We start from the raw sequence: 25,847 nt of genomic DNA on the forward strand, positions 1-25,847 counted from the left end.
ATGCAATGTAGGGTAAGCCATCAGTTATGGGTGGGAAGCAATGTCTCTGTGTATCATGAACCAATGTGTGGCTCTCACATTCTTTCCGCCCCTTCTTCCACTAATTTCCCTGCGCCATGTTGGGTTCATTTTAGGTATGATTCAGTGATGAGGTCTTGAGAGCCTCTGTGTCTCTGGATATCTATCATACCTCAAATGGGCCCCAGCTGAAACTAAGAATAAGTGGGGAAATAAGCAAGAGTGTTATTTTCTTGATGAACCTAGTATCAGAACAAGGGAAAGGAGACAGACACAGAGAACAATCAACTCCTACCAAACATGCTTAATTTTTATTCCATTTTAAAACAGTTAAAGCTGCTGAATATCACAAAAACATGCATAGAATTCATTCCCACTACATTCTTCAAGAGCAGGTATATGAAGAATTATTTTTTCTTACCACAACAAGAAGTACATTCAACAGAGATGCCTCAACTTCATTTGGGATACTTCACATATAAGAACTCTACATCTTGAAACCATCTTCAGTATATTTCCTAAATGAAATAAAACAAAAACTCTTGGAAACCAGGTAAAAATATCTTAGCTTTATCTAATAGATTTCATCTCATGCTATTTTCCAATTTTTTTTTTTTTGGTCCTACTTCTTAAAAATTGCATATGTAGCTGGGCATGGTGGCACATGCCTTTAATCTCAGCAATTTGGAAGTGGCGATGTGGGAAGATTGCTATGAGTTCGAGGCCACCCTGAAATAACATAGTGAATTCCAAGTCAGCCAGGGAAACTTAACCTTGAAAAACTATGATATAAATATGTATATATATGTATATATAATATATATGTGTATATATGTATATATATGCATATATGTGTATATATACATATATATGTATGTATAACTAATATATAAAAATATATATGTGTGTGTATGTGTATATATATATACATACACACACACAATAATGTGCATTTTCAGACAGCAAATATATAAGCCAAACTGATATGTCATCCTTAATGGCATGATTACTTATTTTTAAGCAATGGATTTCATTGTAATGGTTTTCATAAATCAATGCATATGCATTTCACCTCAAATAGGATTTATGAAATTTAGTTTGAAATAATGATCAAAATATCTGAAATGACATATAGACAAAAGAAAATAATATGCATTTGAACAAATCTCTATAGGTCAGCTTAGTTATTGTGAAAAACACATCATTCTATAGGTCCACATTTATGTGCTAAAGTTTGTAAATTGATATCTCATTCATAACTTTTCCAAACATAATGCTTTGTTGTAAAATTTGAGCAAATTTGATATCATTGTTAGAGTCTCTAGAAATCACTCTCTCTTTCACATTTTCTCTCCTCCCTCTCTTTTTCCTTCCACCTCACACACAAGCATACTCAATATATATTTACATAATTATCAATGCCAATTTATTGTCAATAATTTTAGTGCAATCATATAAAACACAATAAACTCTCTGTGACACATAAACTAGATATATATCCTTTAATATCTATTTTGGTTTATCACAATAAATTCTTCCACAAAGTAATTAAACAAAATCCTGGTTATGGAAATATCAGTCATGGGAACTCTAAGTGTGAAACGTTTCCAGTTTAAGGAGGCATGGTACAGTGATCAATTTTAAATTAGTCATTTTGGAACACATTCTGTTGCTTCAATATCTTGGTAGCTTCCTGGATTTCTATTTCTGTGAAAACAGTAATTATAATTGTATTAAATGCCAGAATGAGTCTCTCTTCCCTAAAGTTAAATATGAAATAATCAAATAATATTGACATCTCAGGAGCTCTTGACAGATTCACATCAGGTACAAAGTTTGAACAATGGAGGTTGCTTTAATTTCCCTTTCAGTAGAGATCAGTACATGATTGTAAACTATTATCTTTAGTTCTGATTCATGACTCATATCCTGCTTTGGGATTTAATGTTGAGATTCTACACAACGCAATTCTGTTTTGTCAGTTGGCTTCCTCTTTGATTCCAGATTAATGCACACTGTAAAGAAACTAAGGGGTAGAAAATAGAGGGGAAAGAGGCCCACTCTTGTAAACTGCAAAAGAGTTTCATTTTATTTTTTAGGTTTGAGGTTTGTTGTGACTTTTCATGTAGATATGTGAATAAACATGTGTTTATCCCGACAACAAATAAAAATGGATAGTGCATCCACCTCTAGCTCAGTAAACCAGTGAGTTATAGGAGAATAGGTGAAGGATTAATTACAGGAACATAAGTGACTCAAAGTCACCTATGTCACTAAAAGCACACCCCAATATAAGTGACAAACCATGAAAGTTTAGTCAGTGGAACATAGGATACTGTGACTTCTCTTTCGAGGTTAAAAATCATAGAATTCTGCCGGGTGTGGTGGCTCACACCTTTAATCTTAGCACTGGGGAGCCAGATGTAAGAGAATTGTCATGAGTTCGAGGCTACCCTGAGACTCCATAGTGAATTCCAGGTGAGACTGGGCTACAGTGAGACCCTACCTTGAACCCCTCCCCCAAAAAATCATAGAACTTGTTGTTCTTTCCCTCTTGGAACTCTTTTGAGATAAAAACAATAAACCACATGGCACAGGCAGGCTGCCGGTGTGGGTGTGGCCATTATAGTCCATCCAAATCATCAAGCTGCCCGATGACCACAAGAACATGGGCACAACAGATGAGAGCAGAAGTGCCAACAAGGGGACCCCAGACCAAAGTGCACACCACCGAATGTTAAGCAAATTCAACAGGATTTATTTAAATCATGCTCTCAATCCCTTTGGAATTATGGGCCAATTAATCCATTCAAAATTACGGAAATCTGAAAGTATAACTTTAACTTGTATTAATTTATTCGATTATGTTAGGAATGGAAATTGAGAAACTTAAAACACTGGCATTATTTATCAATGAGTTATCATTCAAATATTAATTTTACAATATCCCAAAACACATAGCATGGAGGCTACAGAGATAATGCAGTGGTAAAGAGTTTGTCACTAAAACATGGAGAACCAAGTTCAGATTACCACCACCCACATAATATGTCAGGAGTGATGGCCCATCTACAACCCCAGAGCTTGTAAGTCAAGACAGGAAAATCCACAGGGTGGGCTGTTTAGTTTTTCTAGATGAATTGATGAATTCTGAAAGTAGTTAGAAACTCCGTGTTAAAATAAGGTAGAGAACAAAAAAGCAAGATATCCAATGTCAACATTTGACCAGAACACATATCCTCACACACATACATGCATATTAACACATATGTTTACTCATATGCGTACAAAATGCAAATATACATCATAAAAACACAAAATGAGTGAATGAATAAATAAAACAAATATATAGATAGCAAATCTCATAAATAGTAATTAGATTTCCAAAATAAAAATGATGAGGAGTTCTGAACAGATTGCTCAGTGGTAAGGCACTTGCCTATGAAGGCTAAAGACCCCGTTTGGATTCCCTAGTACCCACATAAGCCAGATGAACATGTATCTCGAATTTGTTTGCAGTGGCTCGAGGCTCTCTCACTGTCCCTCTTTGTTGCTCTCAATAAATTAAAAATATAATAAAGTAAAATAAAACTTTAAAATGGTATGGATAGTAAGACTATTCAATATTATTCTATAATTTCCCCTAAATCCTAACTTAATAAATGACAGTGAGTTTCAATCTCCATTCAACTTGTCTGATGAAACTTTTGGTTGAATCATATGAAGAAAGTCAAGGCTGAATCATGTATTTGGAAAAGAGAAGATTTTCAAAGCATTTTAGATTCTTGCAATATTTTATGATTGCATAGCAGTTCTATGAGTAGTTACTTCTAAAAGTTTAGTTGCAATGTTAAATATAAAAGTATATCACATAGCTTTTCAGACTGTAGTAATACATCACACAGGTCTTGTTAATGGATCTTGTCCTCTGCAAGCATAATAGTTATATATGGACCTCAGTGAAATATTGAGTTATTCCATGATGTGGGCCTTGAAATTATCACTCTATACAAAATGCCAATTTTGTATTTGCTAATATCATCACCAAATATCACCAAAATGTGTGTGTATGAGAAAGAGAGAACGCTTTAAAGTGATACAAAAAAGACTAGAAAGTTTTACTTTTCACTTGCAAGCTTAAATTGGATGCCTGGCAACAAATACAAAATAGGGTTGCTTTCTGTGGCTTCTGTATACTTACAGCTCAAGTTTCCATAATGTTTACATAAATACAAGTCTAATTTTTACATTAAACTTTAACAGTGAAAAAGTTGTCTATTTAGTTTGCACCCCAACACCAGTACTTTTGCCCCAGACAACATCATATTTCAGTTCACAAGCAAAAGCTTTAACACATCGCATTTCATTACATGGAACTTTAGGAGATTTCTTCCAAGCACAGTATGCAAAGATTAATTTGTACTACTTAATCCAGAACACTGCTGAGTGAACTGGTTATGCTGTTTATTTTCTTCAAATAAGTAATGGTGAGTGCTATAATGATGGGTTAGTATTATAGTACCACTTTCCTGTGTATTAAGGCTCTTAAAATTTTTTCCACTTTTGGCCTCATGACAGTCAGTGCAGTGACTATATAGGCAAGTGATGCCTTCATCTTACTTTGAAAATAGTTTTCACCTAAAAGAATCTTGGGAGTTTTCATGGTTTGAGGGCTAGAATTCTCAAAACCTATCTCAGTGATCTAACTGAAGTGTTTGGAGTGCTTTGAGGTGTCTGGAAACTGACAACCTTCTTTCAGGGAAGGATTCAGATAAACTTTTCGACACTCTGTGACTACAGTGAGGTATAATATGATTAGACTAAGATTAAAACAACTACAACTGAGAAAAGGGAAATGAATGTGTTTATATTTCATCCTAAAGTTACTTATGCCAGAAAAATAGCATGCCCCACATTTGCTTCAGTGACACTTGCCTCGTCTACATCAAGTGTCAGCTGAGGGGACACAAAAAGCAGCAATATATAGAAGACTGGAAAAGACACAAAGACTGAGAGACCAAAGAAAATAGAGATTAAGAGAAACATACACATACATTTCACACACACACACACACACACACACACACACACACAGAAAAAAGATTCTGAGAATTCCACAATGGGATCCTCCACTCTTTTTCCAGTATTATTGTATTAGTACTTCTTCGGATGATAAAATAGTTTTGGAAATGCTGAAGTTTCAATCTAAGACTCTTTATGACTCTAGGATTCTATCATTTAAAGTAAAGAGCTACAAAATACAGCAATTCCAAGTGGCAGCATAGGGAATTGTCTCCTAACTGCTCCGTCTGCTTCTGTAACCCAGGTATTTGGACTCAGCATACTGAAGAGCTGGTGATTTGTGGCTAAATTGAATAGTGTATGCCTTGGTCTCCCTGAATGTAGTAAATGTTGCATTAAAGTACTGTGTGCGAAACATTCTCTGAGAGGTCATATTTACTTATGGTCACTTCCTGTTTAGATCCAGAAGCACAAGGGGAAATTTACTCTTGGAAAGATAAGAAAGAAAAGGCTGATGACATGAATTGGAATTTAGCTCACCATGCAGTACAATGCCAAAGTGCAAAGTATAAATTTAGGCATGTGAAATCTTCCATAACTAAGAAGCTTTATTTTGGAAGAGAACCAAAATGAAAATGCTGTGCCTGCGATAAACATTATCATTTCACTTTATAGATATGTTCCCCCTTTTGGTTCAGCATGCCCTAGATTCTCCTAAATGTTATGATCTTAGTTTGCTTGTTTCCTCTTGCTTTCAGGTAAGGCTTCACATTTCCAGGTGGCAGTCATAAAGTCTACACTATGGATCTCCCAATCCCCAATCTGTAGAATATAAACTTTGAATCTATATAGGTATCCTGGCTTTAACTTCTCTTTTGTATAACTTTTGACTTGTTATATCACATATTGTGACAAAACTAATGCCATCATAAAAGAGGTGGATCTAGAAAAATAAAATGTACTAAAATATTTTAAAATTTAGTAGAAAACGTATCCATAGATCATTATACATAAAATTCCAGTTACTATTAACTTAAGATGAAGATGATAATAAATAAGGAATTTTTATGTTATAATCTCATAGATATTATTTACTTATTGTACCTTACTGAAAATAATAAAACTTTAAGGTTGATACTGTAATCATGTTCATTTTAATAATAAAAAATCAAAGTTAGGTTATATAGAATTTCTTAAAGTCACAAAGTTGTTCATTTACTAATACTGTTGCAAAGCAATCACAATAGCTCTATTATTCCATTTCTGTTACAACAATAAAATAACTATGGCCAAGTTACACTCTCAGGAAAAGTGACTTTTTTGGTTTACAGCTATGAAGGATCTAGGGAACAGACCCAATGTCAGCCTGGCTCTGGTGAGGAACTCATGGAAGATGGCATCACAAAAAGGAACATGAGATAACTTCTCAGGGTAAGTAGTCAAGGAAAAACTATGGGGTACCACACATACCACATTAATACCTTCTACAGAGTTGATCCTCATGGTCTCAGCACCTGAATATACAACAGTGAAGATAAAACTTCAAGAATAGGGCTCTTTGTGGGATATAAATACCCAAAACCCAGGGGGTAATAGAAGTATGGCTGTAAATTAAGGTAAGGACTTTTTCTGAATTCTCAGCTAGACTGAATTCATTGAATCGAAGTTATAACCTGGGGTGGGTTCTGGAAATGCGTATTCTGTGTAAGCATTGCAATGGTGTAGACTCAATGGAGAGAATAGAAAAATGAGGGTAAGTGGTGAGTATGGAGCAAAAAAATCACACTGTAAGCATGAACAAACTATTTATCCAAAGGATCCAGCAAATGAGTTCAGATAATAAAAACATTGGGAGGCCTAGAAGTGACCAAGGGTGTTTGAAATGGCAAAAGCAGCAAAATGGCAAAAACTCCCATGAGGTACTAGATAGAGAAGTGCTGACTATTTGTAGAGCATGTCCACTGCCTCACCTATGGGAAGAGCATTTACATCTAATTTCATCTGCTAAGAGCTACCATGTTACCTTTTTTGAAAAACTGATGCATCACTTTTAGTTGTGCTCAAATCATCAGTTAGGTTAAACTGATACAAAAAAGATGGCAGAAGAGAGGAGACAGAGTAAAAGGGAAATTGACTCAAAGGGAATACCTGACAACTATATGTAATGAAGAAGATTCAAAAAGATGCAAAGGTCTGAGAAACTCATTTCTTAAGAGTAATTGGGGAGGGGGGTTAAAATCAAAACCAACAAGACAAGGGAAAGAGCAGGGATTGGTAGCCAGTACACTGTTCAGGACAGCCTTCAGAACACTATGTGAAACACAACCATTTGGAGAATTTTGTACTGGTGGTTGCTCGCTCTGACCACCTATAGCTCCACAACTTTTGAAACCACTCATTATTTGCTATCTATCTTAATATGTCCTTTTGGGATTCACCATGTCTTTAGAGTTTGCTGAAATCATTTGTTGTATCATTAGATATCACTAGAAAGAAAATGAGGGACAAAACAAGGGGTTGGACATAAAAGAGAAAGCAAAGAATCAATCTCAGTTTTAAATGTAGGAAGATAAAACAGTTTCATGGGAGAAATATTTATATGTTTCATATAAGTTGAGAATAACAAAACAGATAGAAAAACTGAAATAGATAGAAATGAGCTGAAATTAAAAATATAGGTGAGAGGTGAGGTCTAGTAGAATAAATTAAGTCTTCGATTAGGTGGAAACATAAGCATTTATTTAATTTAAAATTAAATTTAAGAATGGAAATGTGAATAAAATAGAGATGTTAAATATTGGCTTCTGCATGGGAAGTTAAAACAACTGAGATACAAGGAATTGAATACTTGATTCACATTTCCTTTCATCCATTTCCATTCCTCTCCCTCTTTAACCCTTCCTCATTTTCTCCTCCTCTCTCATTCACAGGCAAACACATCCAAAACAAGATTCAGTACATGGTTTCTTACTCCAGTTTTCATATTGAATATCAACAAAGTTTTGTGATTATTTACTGATATAAAATACCTTACAGTGTTTTTACAAAATATGTAAAAAAAGTTTAAATGCTATGGTGAAACATAAAAGGCATTTCAGTTCAGACAATGAAGTTCAGACTTTTTTTGTGTGGGGGGGGCGGGGGTTGTTGAGGTAAGGTCTTGCTCTAGCCCAGCCAAATTGGAATTTACTACAGGTCCGCTTTGAACTCAAAGCAATTCCCCTACCTCTCTGTCCCTAGTGCTGGAATTAAAGGTGTGTGCCATCATGCCCAGCTGAGTTCAGACATTTGTTTTGTAATTTTTTATGAAAGAGAGAGCAAGCAAGTGCAATACAGAGGGAACTGGTGCACCAGGGCTTTCAGCCACTGCAATGGCCACACAGACAGGTATGCCATCTTGTTTGCATGTGTGACCTTGTGCACTGTGTCACCTTCTGCATCTGGCTTATGTGGGACACGTAGAGTAGAATATGGGTCCTTAGGCTTTGCAGGCAAGCACGTTAACTGCTAAGCCATCCCTCTAGCCCTGAGTTCAGACTTTTAACACTGCAATCCTATGATAGCAAAAACCATATGAGTAATACAGTGCATATACATATCAAAATCATCAGAAATTCCTCCTAGGATAGCTTTAGTGTGACATTTTGTGTTAGTATCAAGTGCATTTTAATCTTTAATGTTGAGATTCTGTTTTATAACAATAGTACATTTTTCATAGTACTCAGATTCAAAGGAGCAGAAGCAATATTCATTCAACCAAAAGTACACAAAAGTTCTACTTTATTAAAATTGTCTCTTTCAAAATTTGATGAAAGAAAATAAATTTATAATTACTAAAAAAAAAAAAAAAATATGGACCAGATTCAAGAGAGACAAGTTCAAATGAATCATAACAAATTTACCAGTTGCATAGTTATAAAGTAAATAAGTATAAAAAAGAGATGGAGAAATGTACTCAAATATCTTAAAATGATCACTGTGCTTATGCATAATAGCTATAAAAAGTGCATAATTATCATAATAATTTAAAATGTTTTCATATTATTTCATTGTGCAATGATCATATGTTGCAGTTATAAATATAAAAATAATTTCCAAAATTATATATACAAGTGTACGTCATGTTACAAAAATTACTTCTATATTGAATTTTTTAAAATACTTTGTTTATTTGAGAGAGAGAAAAAGAAAGAGAGATAGGGAATGGGGCACCAAGGCCTCCAGCCACTGTAAATGAACTCCAGAGGAATATGCTACCTTGTCTACCTGGACTTACTTGGGTACTGGAGAAGGAAACACAGGTCATCAGGCTTTGCAGGAAAGTACCTTTAACCACTGAGCAATGTCTCCAGGCCCTATGTTCAGTATTTATAAAAACATTATATGCAAAATAATACTTGTTGAATTAGAAAAAGTTGAGTAACTTAAATGAATTAATTCATTTATTCATTAGCTCAACAGATCACTGAATGTCCACCAAATACCCATTGTTACCAACCCTCAGACCTAAAGATAGAAGCAACACAGCATATCACTTTTTAAGGAATAGAAAACAGTGAAGTCATAAAATGTGGTAGAAAGAAAATGTTCACCAAATTCTTCACCTGGGAAGCCTTTTGATACTGCTAATGTACAAGCATAGCTGTACACTGACAGGTCTGGAGTTTCTACAGAAATTTCTGAGGCTGTAATGTTTAAAGAGATTATGGATCTTGAAACTACAACTGGTTTGAATGAACAAAGTTTCTCAACACCACAAATGTATATTTCACCTAATGATACATGTTCCTCACAACGCTACAGGTCTTACCAATTGTTCCCAAGAAACATTACTTAAAAGAAAATTCTTGTTATCAAAATGATTACAGAAATTAATGGGCACATTTCCTAAACCTACAGATGACTTACTAGAAAAGGAGCCTGAAATGATAGGGAACAAAAGAAAACATCTTTCAAATAATCAGGTTGGACTCACACAAGGGAGTAAAACAGAACATGTCACTTTCAGAATTAACAATAGAATTTGGTGGGCTCCTAAAGGAAAGATATCAATGCAAAACACTGGTTGGATAGATCAACCTTTACCATATACAGGGGCATACATTAGTAGAGGAAGGATGGTCTGGAAAGATGGAAGAAGAGTTAAATATCAAAATCTTCCTTTTATGGAAAGACTTTCAAGGGCAAGACCAAACTGTAAAAAAGGTCCTAGAGAGACAATTAAATCAGTACTGGATTAGAAATAGAGAACATACTGTTAATATGTAGAGAGTGGCTAACACAGCCCTTTCTACCATCAAAAATATCACAGCCAGGTGTGGTGGCACACACCTTTAATCCCAGCACTTAGGAGGCAGAGGTAGGAGGATCGCTGTGAGTCCAAGGCCACCCTGAGACTACGTAGCAAATTCCAGGTCAGCCTGAGCTAGAGCAAGACTACCTTGAAAATCAAAACAAAACAACAACAACAACTACAAAAAAGTCTATCACCTTATAAACACAAGAGCTATTTGCCAGGGCTCCTGGCTAGCTTCCATGAGCTTGGGTAACATATTAACCAGCCTGCAATTTTTTACTTTCTTGCTTAAGATGTTATCAGAATGTCCATAGGGCAAGAGGTTCATGAGTTAAGCAGAAGCAAGGGAAACCAAGGAGAATATTGTATAAGATTTCTTAGAGAATAGAAGCCACATGAATAAGTTGCTCTGTCTTGCTTGCAAAAAATGTAATGTATTGTAAAAATATAAATGAAGAAGCAGAGTTTTACTCTGTGTCCAGTGTGTTTCCCCTGAACTACTGATCCAAAGCATTTTCTCACAGTGCCAACTCCACACATCCCTTTCCAGTTCTACAACCCTGCTGAGGCTGGACCCCGGCATGGAGTAATTTGGAAGGTGTAGTTCTCTAGATGGCACTACAATAACCATGCCATTCCCAGAAGTGGTCCCATCTGTGGCAAGGATAGGACAAAACATTACAGTGGACACAGGTTTATCTTCCACTGTGTCATTGTCTTTTCCTGCTACATATCAGCAAAATAAGGACTCAGGGGCAAATCCCTATCCCTAACATGTCTGGCCAGTTGCCACTTTTGTGACATATTTAGGTTGGGATTTCATAAACATGGCATACCCTTTTATAGTATCTGCATGTTTATTAAAATGGAATAAGTCTATTATGGGATCATCCATATTCTTTCTTTGGGGAACAGGGCAAGATAAGATGTATACATAAGCCACAATTTAAAATATTGGAATTTCCTCCAACCCCAATGGAGACATTTGTTATCTCAATGCTAAATGTAATCCTGAGAGAGAAAATGACTCTTGTATAATGAAAAGTCTAAAAGTTAGAGCCATAAACAACAGAATGGAGAGCTCTGTCCTGAATTTGTATAGACTACAGCCATCATTCAAGGTGAAGAAATCAATGGCAGCACAAAAATCTCCCACTGTACCTCAAGAGATACTCTGTTCTCCATGCTCTGTTTTCCTATATAGTGTTCTCATTCCTGATCAATCTCTCTCCCCAGGGAGTGCTAATAGGCTAACAGCTACAAAAGTCTGTTTTGTTCTATAAATCAGCAGGATCACAGGGGCTCAGTGGAAAACTAATACTACTTCTGACTTTCTCCAAGAGAACTGCTATCCCTACCATAAATTTTGATGCCATATTCGCACCTTTCTTTTATGTTCTTTAGAATATCTGACAAGCTTAAAGGAAAACACACACTTCATTAGGGGAAAGAAGAAAAAATTTATATGTTTCCAAAAGTACAACTTAGTAAACAAACACAAACTGATGGTACAGTGAGTGCCATTTATATAAAAATATTTTCTAAATGTCAGACTCCTAAAAATATCAATCAACATTTAACATGTGCTGGTTTCTATTCTGTACATGTTGTCTTGTATTTAGATATCCAATCTTGGGCTGGAAAGACTGTTTAGTGGTTAAGGTACTTGCCTGTGAAAACTCAGCATCCAGGTTTGATTCCCAAGTACCCACAAAAGGTGGCACATGTGTCTAGACTTCATTTGCAGTGGCTGGAGGCCCTGGCATGCCCACCCATTCTCTCTCTCCCTCTCTGCCTCTTCTTCTTTCTCTTACCCTCCTTTCCTCTCTCCCTCTCTCTCTCAAATAAATAAATAAAATATTTTTTAAAAGATCTTAAATCTTCAATATAATAGGAAGATGGCACTCCAGTTAGTCAAAATTTTCTGAAAAGAAAATGCCCTTTAGAGAATTAAAAACTAAGGAGACTATCCATGGGAAATAGGGAAAATGTTAACTTCCATTTTCAATACATTTAGGATAAATTCATATTACATAGTTATTCCAGGAGCAACCATTGAGAAGAGTACTGAAGAGTAAAATTTTGTGCAACACTGGGGATATATGGTTCAGGGGTTTTGTTTAATTTTAGATGTAGTGATGCATGGTGATGGGCTGACTCACTAGGAAGCAAAAAGCTCAACACCACTGCACTGAGGACAGGAAGCAATGATTTTACCAATATAAATGGTTATATCTATGTAACAGTAACTTACAGGAGATCTGCTGCATACTTCACAACCATAATGTAACTCACAATGAATTGCTCAGGGGAATCATTCATAATCTTGCACATAAAAGTCATACATGTATATAACCTAACCAAGATAAAATAACTTGTCTGTGGTACTTCAGGGTCTACATGCATGCCTAAAGCATTGACGTGGAGCCTCAACTCTCTTTGATACTTCTTTATGAGGTTGGAATAGTATGGTACAGGAAACAACTAGAGAGAAGTAATTATATATGGCATGGTTTCAATACTTTTACTTGTCACTAACATTGATAATCCCAGTACTCAGGAGGGAGAAGTTGGAGAATCATTGTGAGTTTGGCCTCAGTCTGAGACTATACAGTGAATTCCAAGTTAGCCTGGGTTAGGGTGAGACCCTACCTGGAAAAACAACAACAACAAAAAGCAATTAACTACTTTTATTTAAAACAAGTAGTAAAAACAGTAAGATCTACTATTAATAACTTTCATGACTTCATAATTTTCAAGAAGAAAACAACTAGTATTAGAATGTTTATGTTAAGAAAAGAAAAATTGTCTTTTTAAAGTCATTATTATTTAATTAATGAGAAAAATATAGATGCTACATTATAATCACTTATATATGCTTTTCATTATTTTTTCTAACTTAAAATACTTTTAGCTTATGTTTTTTATTTGTTTGTTTTTTGAGTTAGGTTCTCACTAGCTCAAACTGAACTGGAGTTCACTATGTAGTCTCAAGGCTGACCTTGAACTCATAATGATCCTCCTACCTCTGTCTCCCTAGTGCTGGGATTAAAGAAATAAACTACCACACCTGTATAAAATACTTTCAACTTTTGTGAAATTGCTATATACCTACTTATCGAATAAGAAGTAAATGCATATTTTTGTACGTGTGTATGTGTCAATTTGCTGGAACAATTCTTAAACCTAAATTTGTCTTTTTAATTATCCCAGTGGGGAAATTTAAATGTAAAATTATTTGCATATGATGCTTGTGTGACGTCCCCAAAGTTCTTTCCATCTGTGGACCATGAGTGGATTATATATTAGTCCTCATAACCACTGGGTCAAATAGGAAATGTTACTACATTCTTTTGTAACTGGTCAGGTGTTGCATGGAGTTACAATGTGACTTGATGACTTCAACAACTTACATGACAGAGAGGATTAAAAATTTGAGTAGACTAGCTTGGAGGACTAACTGTGCCTTCCCCCCCCCCAAAACATATGATATTGTTTCGCATGAAAATTGTTTCATAATGAAAATTAGAATACTTAAGAAGAACTGCTTTCAATGTTTGGGAAGAATTCTTAAATATAATCAAACCAGAGCTAGGGAGATAGCTGGATGAAGTGTTTGCCTTGCCAGCATGGGAACTAGAATTTGCATTTCTAGCACCCACATAAAATTTCCATTGGGTATGGTAGTCCATCTTTAATACCAGAGCACAGGAGGCAGAAATAGGTATCCCAGAGGTCCGCTGCCTATCTAGACTAGCTGAGTCTGTAAACATTAGGTTCAAGTGAGAGATCTTGCTCAGTAAATAAGGTGAATAGCGACTGAGAAAGACAACTGACATCAACCCCTGGCACTCATACCGATACACACATGCATATACAACAATGTACATGCACAACACGCCCCTACCCACAAAACAGTAAAAAGCATAATCAATTGAAAAGCAAGAAAGCAAGAAAAACAAATGTTGCTTTTGCACTCCTTCAGAAGAGTGGCAGAATGTAACTGATAACCATTTACTGGTTGATTATGCTGAGTTTGCCTTTGACCTTAAGGACAGGAAGAACGAGTAACAATAGCACAGCATGTGTAACATGCTGATGATCAGAATCAGTCAAGATTTTACCAATTTAGAAAATAAGAAATGGGGCTCCAAGAGAGCTGAACTGTTTCAGTGATATGCAATTGTGGGATAGACTATACTGTCTTTGGTGCCCAACATTTTACAACAAAGTATTTTAGTACCTGACACCCTTTCAACCCAGGCCCAGGTCTTGTTCCAACTTGCCCTCTTTACACTTTGCTTTGAGGATTTGATGCTCTAGTTTCACAAAGTTGAGAGCTTAGCCTAGTTCTTGTATTTAACACAGTTCCCAAATAATTATTTTTGACTAGGTTAGAGACTAAAGAAATGAAGGATTCCTGGAAGGAAGCATCAGTGCCAGACAATATAAACTAAACTAAGCAACACTCAGGCAAGAAACAGCTCTTGGGGACTGAGGATAATGAGAAAACAGAAGCAGAGCAAACGAATTTTTCTGTCATTTCTGGGAGCAAGTTTGAGAACAATAAAACTAAATGTGACCTGGGGCATTCCTCTAGACTTTTGTATGCTTTTCTTTCAAAAAAAGAAACTAGGTTCATGAAGCAAGTACATTATTAACTTTTTAATTTCTAACTTCTTGTTGCCTACCTCATCCAGTTGTATTTTATCACCTTTTATTCCCCTTGGCAACAAGATCTACTTTTAGTATGGGTTGACTATAGGGACCTATGAATAAATCTGTATAACTCATGATCATTGTCTTTTAAGATAGCTGTAGGGTTTATTTCAGACTGACATGCAGAAAAGACGTGTTTTCACACCATTCATGTATAAAATGTACAGTACACATTCACCTTTCATTTTTATGGGGAGGGAGGGTGGAAAAGACAGATTTATATGACGTCTTAGTAATTTGCAAATGTTTTCAAAAGAATGAGTTCTCAAGTTATTTTAGCATACCTTACTTTTTATAGATGGTACATGCATATTTATGAATGAATATATGCACATATATGTATATTCGAATAAAAATTTGGATTTCACTCAAATGTATAATACCTTGATCGCTAAATGTAGTTTCTCAGTCTTATTGTCATGTAAAAACCATAATGGATTGGTAAGATCAGTAATATTACAAATTAAGTACAAATTACAGTAGGTAATACTTTATATTACTGTATAATAGCCAATATAAATAGATAAATGAGTAATTAAATTTTTAGTTATAAAACTAGTTTTTGCTCTAGTTGATAAAAATACACTTTGTTTTCAAACACTGATGTGGCCAGGCTGCATGGCCTTAGTATCAAAGCTTGGATCCCAAATGTCCTATTTCAACAAGCTAGGATATGAAGAAACATGGTTGAACACAACAGATTTTTCTCAGAGCTCAACCCAAAGAGTTGTTTTTTTTTTTTTTTTAAAGCTTAGTAGAGAGCAAAAATCTCATGGCAGTATTGTCTTGTTGGCCTTACCTACAGACCACCAACTTCTTGAAGGCAAAGAACAATGTAATGCATGCATAACAAAGTATTGTGCACATTAGTAGAAGGGTAATGCATGTCTTTGTGCATCTCTAATGTTTCAAATAAGCCTTTTTTCAGGTATTGAATATGTCTCTATGTCTCCATATATATATATATCTCAGAGTAAAATATTTTGGAAAATCTTTGGGATGAATTAAATTTTATACATAGTGGTCAGTGGCCTTACTAAAAACATAGGTAAGATTCAGGTAGCCTTCAAAGGAAAGTCTGAGAGCTAGAAAGAATATTCCAAGAAACAGTAACAAAAATACAAAGACTGGTGGCACGTAATAAACCCAATACATGAAACTGGGGCCAAGAAGACTAAGAAGAGTAGAGGACAAACTCTTAAAGCAATAGGAAATAATAGGGCTTTGGCTTTTGACGTAAGAGAAATGGGGAAGCAATGGAGTATTTTGATGTATTTTGCGGTGCATCAAATATCATGGGGATTACTCTAAATGTTGTACACAGAAAAAAAACCTTAAAGAGGAAAGGTTGGAAGCAAAATCAGTTAAGAGACAGAAATTAATGAACCAGGATAATATCAAGAGTAATTATTGGCTTTTGCAAATGTTTTCAAACAACTAACTAGACTACCTTAATAATGGAACAGATGTGGATATGAAGAAAATACAGATTTAAAGATAATTCTTGGTATTTTAACCTATTTAGCAATCAACAATGAAGTTGTCATTAATGTGATAAAGTAGATAAAACAAGAGGCCAATATTTTTTATTTTATTTCTAAACCAATAGAAACCCATGTATGACATAATGAGTTCATCAAGCCCATTGAGCACTTCAAGAGGAACTCAAATTTAGAAATCAAGAGCTTGGAAAGGAACGTGAGCTAGAAATATGCATTGATTGATCAGTCATCTGCCTTAATTTGATATTTCATATAATGAGGTATGTTAGGTACTTAGAGAGGAAATTAGAATAAGTCAGAGGAGAAGTTGCAAGAAGGGGAGAGACAGGAATATGAGTAAGTCCTCATGCTGGGGTAGAAGATGGTACTCAACTGAAGAATTTTATCAGTCTGATTACAATATTCCAAGCAATGCAAGAATCCAGATATGGCAGGTTTGCACCAAATATTATGTATAATTTGTTAAAGGAAATAATCAACTGATAAAGCAGTCTTCCAATCATCAGAACATAGCAGTTTACTTGAAACTGTAAAATGAGAATTTTCTAACTTCAAAACCAAGTGCTCAGTTTTCCTGTTCAATATAGAAATTAATGTCTTAAGCTGGGAGCTGAGCATGGTGGCGCACTCCTTTAATCCCAGCACTCAGGAGGCAGAGGTGGGAAGACTGTTGTGAGTTTGAGGCCACCCTGAGAGCACAGAGTTAATTCCAGGTCAGCCAGAGCTAGAGTGAGACCCTACCTTGAAAAACCAAAAAAAAAAAAAAAAAAAAAAAAAGAAAAAGAAATTGATGTCTGTATGCCCAAATTGTTATACTAATAATGTTCATTTAGTCTGCCTACTACATATAATTTATAACATTAGCAAGAAAATTTGTCTGAATTGGGAAAAGAGTATCACACTCCTGGTGCTTATTTTGTGTGGTTTTTCAAGGTAGGGTCTCGTTCTCACTCAGGCTGACCTGGAATTCAGTATATAGTCTCAGGGTTACCTCAAACTCACAGCAATCCTCCTACCCCTTCCTTCCTCCCAAGTGCTTGGATTAAAAGTGTGCACCGGCAGGCCCAGCTATTCTGGGTGATTTTTGACAACTAAAATTAATGTAATAAAAGTTGTATGGGTTAGAAAGATGGCTTTAGAAATTAAAGCACTTGCCTGAAAAGCCAGAGGACCTAGGTTCGATTCTCCAGGACCCACATAAGCCAGATGCATAAAATGGTGCATATGTCTGGAGTGCATTTTCAATGGCTGGATGCCCTGGCATGCCCAGTCTCTCTCTCTCTTTTTCCTTCTCTCTTGTTCTCTCGCTTGCTCACTCTCTCATTCTCCCTTTCTCTCTCTCTCTCCCTGCTTCTTTCCCTTTAAAATAAGTAAATAAATATAAAATGATTTTTTGAAAAACTTGTATAGAGAAACAGGGACAAAAGAGATGTATAACTAACTTCCAGGAAACAGAGAAGGTATGATGTAATGTAATTTTCATAATTACAACTGGAATAAATGTAATTAATTTCACTTGAGCATTTGTGAAATGTGTGGTACTGTATAATTAATATAGCCATCAACTTGCTTTGATTTTTAAGACAAAAAATACTGACAAAATTGTGTGACATTTCCATTCTCATTCAGATAGAAGGGAATGGAGTTAATATTTTTATTCTTTCCCAATGTATGTGTTGTCTATGTCTCTTGAGTTAATTTATTGTGTTACTGTAAAATGTTTGGTAACATCAATGAGTTTCTTGGAATATATTGCCCTTAGGTTGTTCAACTGTAAATATATGGATTTTGTCAACTACTGTGAAAAGAGATTATAACTATGGTAAGTATCTCACAATGATTTTTTCTCTATTTCTGGTAAAATATTGAAGAAATAGTTAAAACAAGGCAAAGGATAAAGAACAGAGTATGTAAAGTGTTTGAGATGTTTATTTCTGGTGTAGTTTACATAAAAGAAAGAAAAAATTGGGCTGGAGAGATGGCTTAATGGTTAAGCGCTTGCCTGTGAAGCCTAAGAACCCCAGTTTGAGGCTCGATTCCCCAGGACCACATTAGCCAGATGCACAAGGGGCGCACGTGTCTGGAGTTCTTTGCAGTGGCTGGAAGCCCTGGCATGTCCATTCTCTCTCTCTCCCTCCCTCTCTCTCTCTGCCTCTTTATTTCTGTGTCATTCTCAAAATAAATAAATAAATAAAATTTTAAAATATATATTTTACAAAAAGAAAAAAATAATCCAGGAAATAGAAGAAGAAAAATGTATACTTGCATACTATCTCTAAGCTAATGGAAATATGATATTCCAAATTCATATGTTCACTCCCATTAATACTGAAATTTACAGTAACTCTAGGCAATGACTTATGAGTATTTCAAACCAAGTTCACAAATAGTGAAGAATTTCTAGGACAACTATGGAATAAACTAGGATATTAGTAGAAGACAGAGTAACTGGTTTGAAAATTTCCTCTGTGAGGCTGAAGACTGGCCCATGCCAATACCCATTAGCTCTGTGGCATTTGGCTATGACATAGCAATGACAGTTCTTATATTTGAAAGTATAGACAGTGTGCAAATTATCAGGACTTGTGTCAAACCTATAATTTCATCATACAGAATTATGATGGTCTTAATCATCGCTTACTCACTGGTTTCAATATAACCTTGTCCATTAAGGACTTCTACATTAAGCTGGTCTTGTTATTTATTTTTAAATATTTTTATTTGTAAAGGAAGAGAGAAATGATAGAGAAAAACAGGAAGAGGAAAGAGAGATTGAGCATGACAAGAACTCTTGCCTCTTCAAACAACCTCCAGATGCATACACCACTGTGTGCATCTGGCCTTTATGTAGGTACTAGAAAACTGAACCTGGGCTAACAAGCTTGGTAAGCAAGGACTTTTAACCATTGAGCCATCTCCCAAACCCCAAAGTCTTTATTTAGATTGGCTAAAACTGTCTCACTGAAACCTCCATTTCTCTAAAGAATTATACAAATTGATAATCTAGAGACAGCAAGTATGCAGAACATATATATAAATACGTATGTATTTGCTAATATTTATTGTCAGCAACAGGGCTATAAGATTTAAAGTCACTGGTATTTCCTTGATCATACATAGATGATTTACTTGAGGAACTATCTGCAGTGCTCACCATATCAATTATGGGGCTCTGTCTTTAACTATCATTGGGTTCTACCTCAGTTAACTCCTCAACAGTGTTTTTATTCTGGTGCTTATAAAAACTGTTGTCAAAAAAAATCAAAGTGTTTATCTCACCAGCTATATTTAAGCATTAATTCTCCCATCATAAGGCCAGAAGCACTTATTATTAGAAAAGTGGTGCCTTAACAATCACAGTACTGAGACAATATCAAAGGTCAAAAGGGTGCTTTTCTTGTGCTCCATTAATAAACTTCCCCATCTGGTGCTCTTTAAGGCATCTGAGTGATTTTTCCTTTAAATATAAAGTCAAAATTCAGAACCCAAGATAGCAATCCATAGCTACACTTATTTTATAGCTAATGTAAAGGTTCCTCAAAAATATCAGTGGCTATATTTAGCCTTTTTCATTTCACACTGTTATCCAGAGAAAACTGGATGTAAAAATCTGTACTTTGGGAACTTTATAGAAATTTGTACAGATAAACTGATAAGATCCTCACAGAGTAGCTGATTTTCACATACTATACAAAAAATATATATCTATCTGTATAGACAGACAGATAGGCAGCTACATAAAATATTTATTGTCAGAAATAAGGCAGTAAGATTTCAAATAACTGGTATTTCTTTGATCATATATGAAATATATGTATATATATAATTACATACATACATAAATGCATATACACATATATAAATACATATATATGCAGACTTAAAATATATTTATGATAAAAGCCATCATAATGTTCAATTTACAAGTATGTTATCTATAGAGAAACCATTTCAAAGCACAGGTAGGACAACATCAGTTATATAAAATATTGGTACTAAATCATAAATGTGATAAGCTTCATAAACCAAAACACAAGAGGACTGGTATTTTCTAAATTATGTTTCCTGAAATGCTACATCCCAAAAAAGAAAAAGCAAAACAGAAGATAATAGGATCCTTCTCTATCTGGTATTTACTACTCTAAAGTTTTGATGAAGCAAGGAATGAAAGACTCACTCAGTTCTCATTAACCAAGATTATAAAAATATCTGGCAAACTCACTGGTTAGAAGGCTTGACTTAGGCACAAAAAAGTACATTAGAGTCTAGTAACATCTTAAAAGAAATAATTACAGTGATACTGTATTTCACTTAGTGTTTATAAATATAAAAGTACATGCTTTCATTGAACATTTGGCATCACTTACTTTGAAAATTTTCTGATTAAAGTTTATTTGCATTATGTCACTAGTTTATTATATAAAATTGCCAATCTTCTCTGAACTCTGATAACTCTAAGAGAAGAAAATTATAGATATATAAAGAATTCTAGAAAAACTCACCCAGTAAAAATATAGTCACCAGTAATGTAACTTTGGGAACACACACACTGATAAGGATCCATTGTTTATATAACATACCATCCAAAGAATGGCTCTTGTCCTGCATCATGCGCCCCTTTCTCAATCAACACACGCTATAGTCATTGTCTTTTGGAGAAGAATAATGGGCAAAAAAGTAAGAGCTTTATAATTCTTAGGAAATTTCTCAGTGAACTCTGTAGTCTGTACTGAAAAGTGTCAACAGTATATGATGCATATATTTAATTTATTCTATTTCAGTGCAGTGTTTTTAATATTATATTATTAAAGTTTACATGTTAAGGGTGCTGCATTTACTCTATTTCAGAGAATGATTCTAAATATTTGAGTGTCACCAAATCAAGCTTCAAGTGAATGAAATTTATATTCATCTATCTCTCTATCCATATACAAAGTGGCATCTTTTAATCCAATAATTTTCCACGGCATGAGAATTACTAAAGTGAATCCCAGGCTGAATTAACTGAGTTAATGACACCTTGAATCTGACGATTTTACATTCTTGTGTTAAAATTCCATATGTGGGGGTTGAAGAGATGGCTCCATGGCTTACATGCTTGTTTGCAAAGCTTGAAAGTCCAGGCTTGATTCCCCAGTACCCATATAAAGCCAGATATACAGAATGGTGCAGGCATCTGGAATTTGTTTGCAGCAGCAGGAGGTCCTGATGCACCCCTTCTCTTTCTCTCTGTCTCTCTATCTGCTTGCAAAATAAAAAAATAAAATTCTTTAAAAGTCTAAATGTGATCTATTATGATAATGTGAAACCTCATTTTATATATAATAATCTTGGAGTATGATTTCTGGTTGAGCAGTATAAATGATGTCTATACCTTGAAACTGATGCACAGATTTGAAAGTATCCAGGACTGTGAGAATTTTGCTTGTGAAAACAAACTGAGACACCAGAAAGGCTGGACAATTAAGAAACTGGATACATTGTTGTAGTGCCTCATAGATAGCAGAAGGAAAAAGGCATGATTTTCACCTAGTCCATATGGGATGAAATGTAGTGTTATTATACTATAGCAACCAAAGCTATACCAGTTCCAGCAGATATATGACAATTAAAAATACTCTGTAGGGAGCCGCCCGAACAAACAAGGCTCCTGAGTGCTCCGCCTAATTCAGAGGATAAAATCCCCCAGCCGAACTCAGTGTCAGCAATGGCTAAACCCCAGGTGGTGGTGGCTCCAGTGCTACTGTCTAAGCTGTCTGTGAAAGACCCCGAATTTTACCCATCAGGTTACTCCCCTAATTACACAGAATCCCACGAGGATGGCTGTGAGAATTATCCAACCCTATCAAACTATGTCCAGGATTTTCTGAATCATCTCACAGAGCAGTTTTGAAGCCAAGATTGAACAGTTTGCAGAGACCCTGAATGACTGGGTCACTGCCAATGATGCCCTGCAAGAGCTTGGGGCACTTGTCTATCAGCAGGCCACATCGATTCCGAATTTCTCGTATATAGAAGCTCGCCTGGGTAATTACCTGTCCCATCACCTGACAATTAGCCCAGAGTGGCAACTTCCGCCAATTACCACGTCAGAGGTGTCACACTGAATATGAAATTAAAGATCAGTCTGCAAAAGGGGACAAAGTGACTCAAAAGCGATTCCATGCATTTGTACTCTTTCTGGGAGAACTTGATCTTAACCTGGAGATCAAAGGAACAAATGGACAGGCAACAAGAGCAGATATTCTGCAAGTTGGTTTACGAGAATTGCTGAATGCTCTCGTCTCTAACCCTATGGATGCCAACTTAATTTGTGCAGTAAAATTACTAAACTTGACAGGGTCAGTTTTAGAAGATACTTGGAACGAAAAGGGAAAATCTGATATGCAAGAAATTATTCAGAGAATTGAAAATGTTGTCCTAGATGCAAACTGCAGCAGAGATGTAAAACAGATGCTCTTGAAGCTTGTAGAACTCTAGTCAAGTAACTGGGGTACAGTCCATGCAACTTCAACATACAGAGAAGCTACACCTGAAAACGACCCTGACTACTTTATGAATGAACTGATGCTTTACACATCTGACCATGTCCCTTTCACTGTGGTTGATCCAGATTACCAAGAGAAATACCAAGAATTACTTGAAAGAGGACTTTTTTCCAGATTATGAAGAGAATGGAACAGATTTATCAGGGGCTGGTGGTCGATACTTAGATGATATTGATGATGAGATGAACCCAGAGATTGAAGAAGTTTATGAAAAGTTTTGTTTGGAATCAGAGCATAAGCAAAAACAGTAAAGTTAAATTTGAGTTTATCAGTTTTGTAAATGTTTAGGTATGGTGATATAGCAGAACATGGGAAAGCATGAAATGTGTTACACTTATACCAAAATAAATGATGTTGAGTCATGTTACTAATGTATGCCCCTTTAATTTTGTTTAACACTATCTGCCAAAATAAACTTTATTCCCTATAACTAGTTTACAATATATGGATATGGAGTACTTTCCAGTGCAGTGATCAGTTCATACTCAAATAATCCTAATAGGAATCAAATAAATTAAAAAAAAAAAATCTAAGGTCTGTAAAGTTAAATAATTTAAGTAGGTCTTACCATTTAGCAGCAGAGTGTGGACTAAAGTTCTGTTTTTAGCTAAAGATACCCAGAGCATTTGAACAAAACCATTTTTATTTTTCTGCTATGTAAGAACCCTAGAGAGATTCTAATATGTCATTCAAAGGAATGAAGTGGGTCTGGATGAAGGCTCAATTGGGAAGGACTTTCCACATGTTACAGTTATTTCCTTGTTGCTAGAACAAAGCACCTAAGCAAAATTTTGTGGTTTGTGGGAGGAAAGGGTTTATTCTGATTGACGTACTTGAATGTAAGCTCCATGACGACACGAGAAAGGATGGCAGGAACAGAGGCTAGACATCACCTCCTGGCCAACATCAGGTAGACAACAGTAGTAGGAGAGTGTTCCAACACTGGCAAGAATAAGCTGAATATAATAACCATAAGTCCAACCCCAACAACACACCTCCACCAGCAAGGATCTGATTCAAAAATTGCCATCAGACAGGATCAAGCATTCAGAACACATGATTTTATGGGGGACACTTAATTCAAGTAACCACACCATATAAGCATGAAGATTCAAGTTTAGATGACAGAGTCCTCATAAAATCCAAAGACGATGGTGCACATCTAAAATCTCAGAGTTTGGAAGGCACGAACAGGTGAATCCTGGAGTATGGGTTGTGACTAACTACCTGGACTACTTGAATCAGTGAGCTGTGGGTTTAGTGATACATCCTATAAATAGGGTGAGGAGTTGATGAATAAAATACCCAATGTTGACACACTTGTATGTGTAACCATACACACATAAAGCCACACATATACAAACATATATGTAAACATAAATATTCATCCAACACATGCAAAAAAAATAAAAATTAGCTTGACAATAGATGTGTGTGTGTATGTATGTTTGTGTGTTACTTCTTTAGAGTCAATCTCAATGACTATATTTTTTGAGACACGGTCTTCCAATGAACATGGAGTTCACCTGACTCATCTGCCTAGATAGCAAGCCTTAGGGATTCTTTTGTCTCCATTTTAGCAATCCTGCGGTTACAGATGGGTTGGGATACGATGGACATTTATGTGTGTGGTGGGGATCTAATCTCAGGTCCTCATGCTTTTGTGTAAAGCATTTTACCTACTTAGCCATCTCCTCAGCCTGGAAAACAATTATTTTAATGTACTCATAAAATTTCTGTTTAAATCCATGTAGTATGCTTTAATGGTATTCCTGTGGGCAAACTACATTCAACTCTAGACTAGCTCAAGTAGAAGCACTAAGCAAGTCTCATTTTTTTCTTAACTTGAAAACCTCATACCATTTAATAATATAAAAATTCCTTGAAATGACAGAAATGTGATATGAATAGAAGAAATACAAATGACATTGAAATGAGATACCATGAGAAGTTGTAAATGCCTGTCACCATTAGGTATGTATCTTCCTAAATTATACTCCACTGAATGGTGCTTTTCAGGACCTTGTTTATTTCATGGATTCCTCCTATGTCCCACAGACAGGGTCCTGGATTAAGGCAAGCCTAAACTATCAGACACAACTAGGGCCCCAGGCTAAGGTGAGGTTGCAGTAGTCTGAATCACTGGACAAATCTCGGGTCTGGAGAGCAGGAAGGCTCCTACCCCCATTCTCTGGGGTGGTAGTGAGCTTGGATCTCCGGACAAATCTCAGGCCTTAAGATCTGCAGGAAGTAGGGTCACTTTCCCCCCACACACACAGCCTGGGATGCCTGGACATCCTGATAAGACTTAGGATTCCCTCATAGTCCTGTGACCTTTAGACAGTTGTCTAGGCAACTCCTTATATGGTATCAGCCAGCAGCATTCACACACCCATCCTCTATACCTCTTCCCACCACTATGTAGATCACCTGACTCTCTACTTAGTGCTGGAATGAATGTCCCTATATGCCAACTTGGCATTGGCAGGCAGCCTTTGAACTCATCAATCTCCTTAGGGGGATCTTCCCGCTCGCTCTCTCTCCAACTGCTTATAAAAACTCAGTCCCCTGACAAATAAACCAGCTGCTCTCTGAAGCTGCCTCCCTCCTTGGTTTTTATTCCCATTGCACTCACATTGCTTAAGACCCTGCTCCACAGTTGCCTGGATGCCTCTGGGGAGCCAGTGTGCTACGTCCCCCTGAGGAACCAGGGACCCACACTACTACATGTGAAGCACAGAA

The 25,847-nt window shown here is 35.9% G+C and overlaps 1 protein-coding gene and 1 pseudogene across 2 annotated transcripts in view; one reads left to right on the top strand and one right to left on the bottom strand.

The window, feature by feature from the left end:
* Positions 1–25,847, bottom strand: part of Lingo2 (leucine rich repeat and Ig domain containing 2) — a 1,280,444-nt gene that overhangs the window by 1,058,600 nt on the left and 195,997 nt on the right. For both annotated transcript variants that reach the window (XM_045160274.1, XM_045160271.1), the window contains exon 2: positions 440–536. The gene's annotated coding sequence lies outside the window, so the exon portion shown is untranslated. The remainder of the gene's footprint in view (positions 1–439; positions 537–25,847) is intronic.
* LOC101605415 lies at positions 22,250–23,418 on the top strand (annotated as a pseudogene).

This window comes from Jaculus jaculus, chromosome 1, assembly GCF_020740685.1.
Source record: "Jaculus jaculus isolate mJacJac1 chromosome 1, mJacJac1.mat.Y.cur, whole genome shotgun sequence".
Lineage (NCBI taxonomy): Eukaryota > Metazoa > Chordata > Mammalia > Rodentia > Dipodidae > Jaculus > Jaculus jaculus.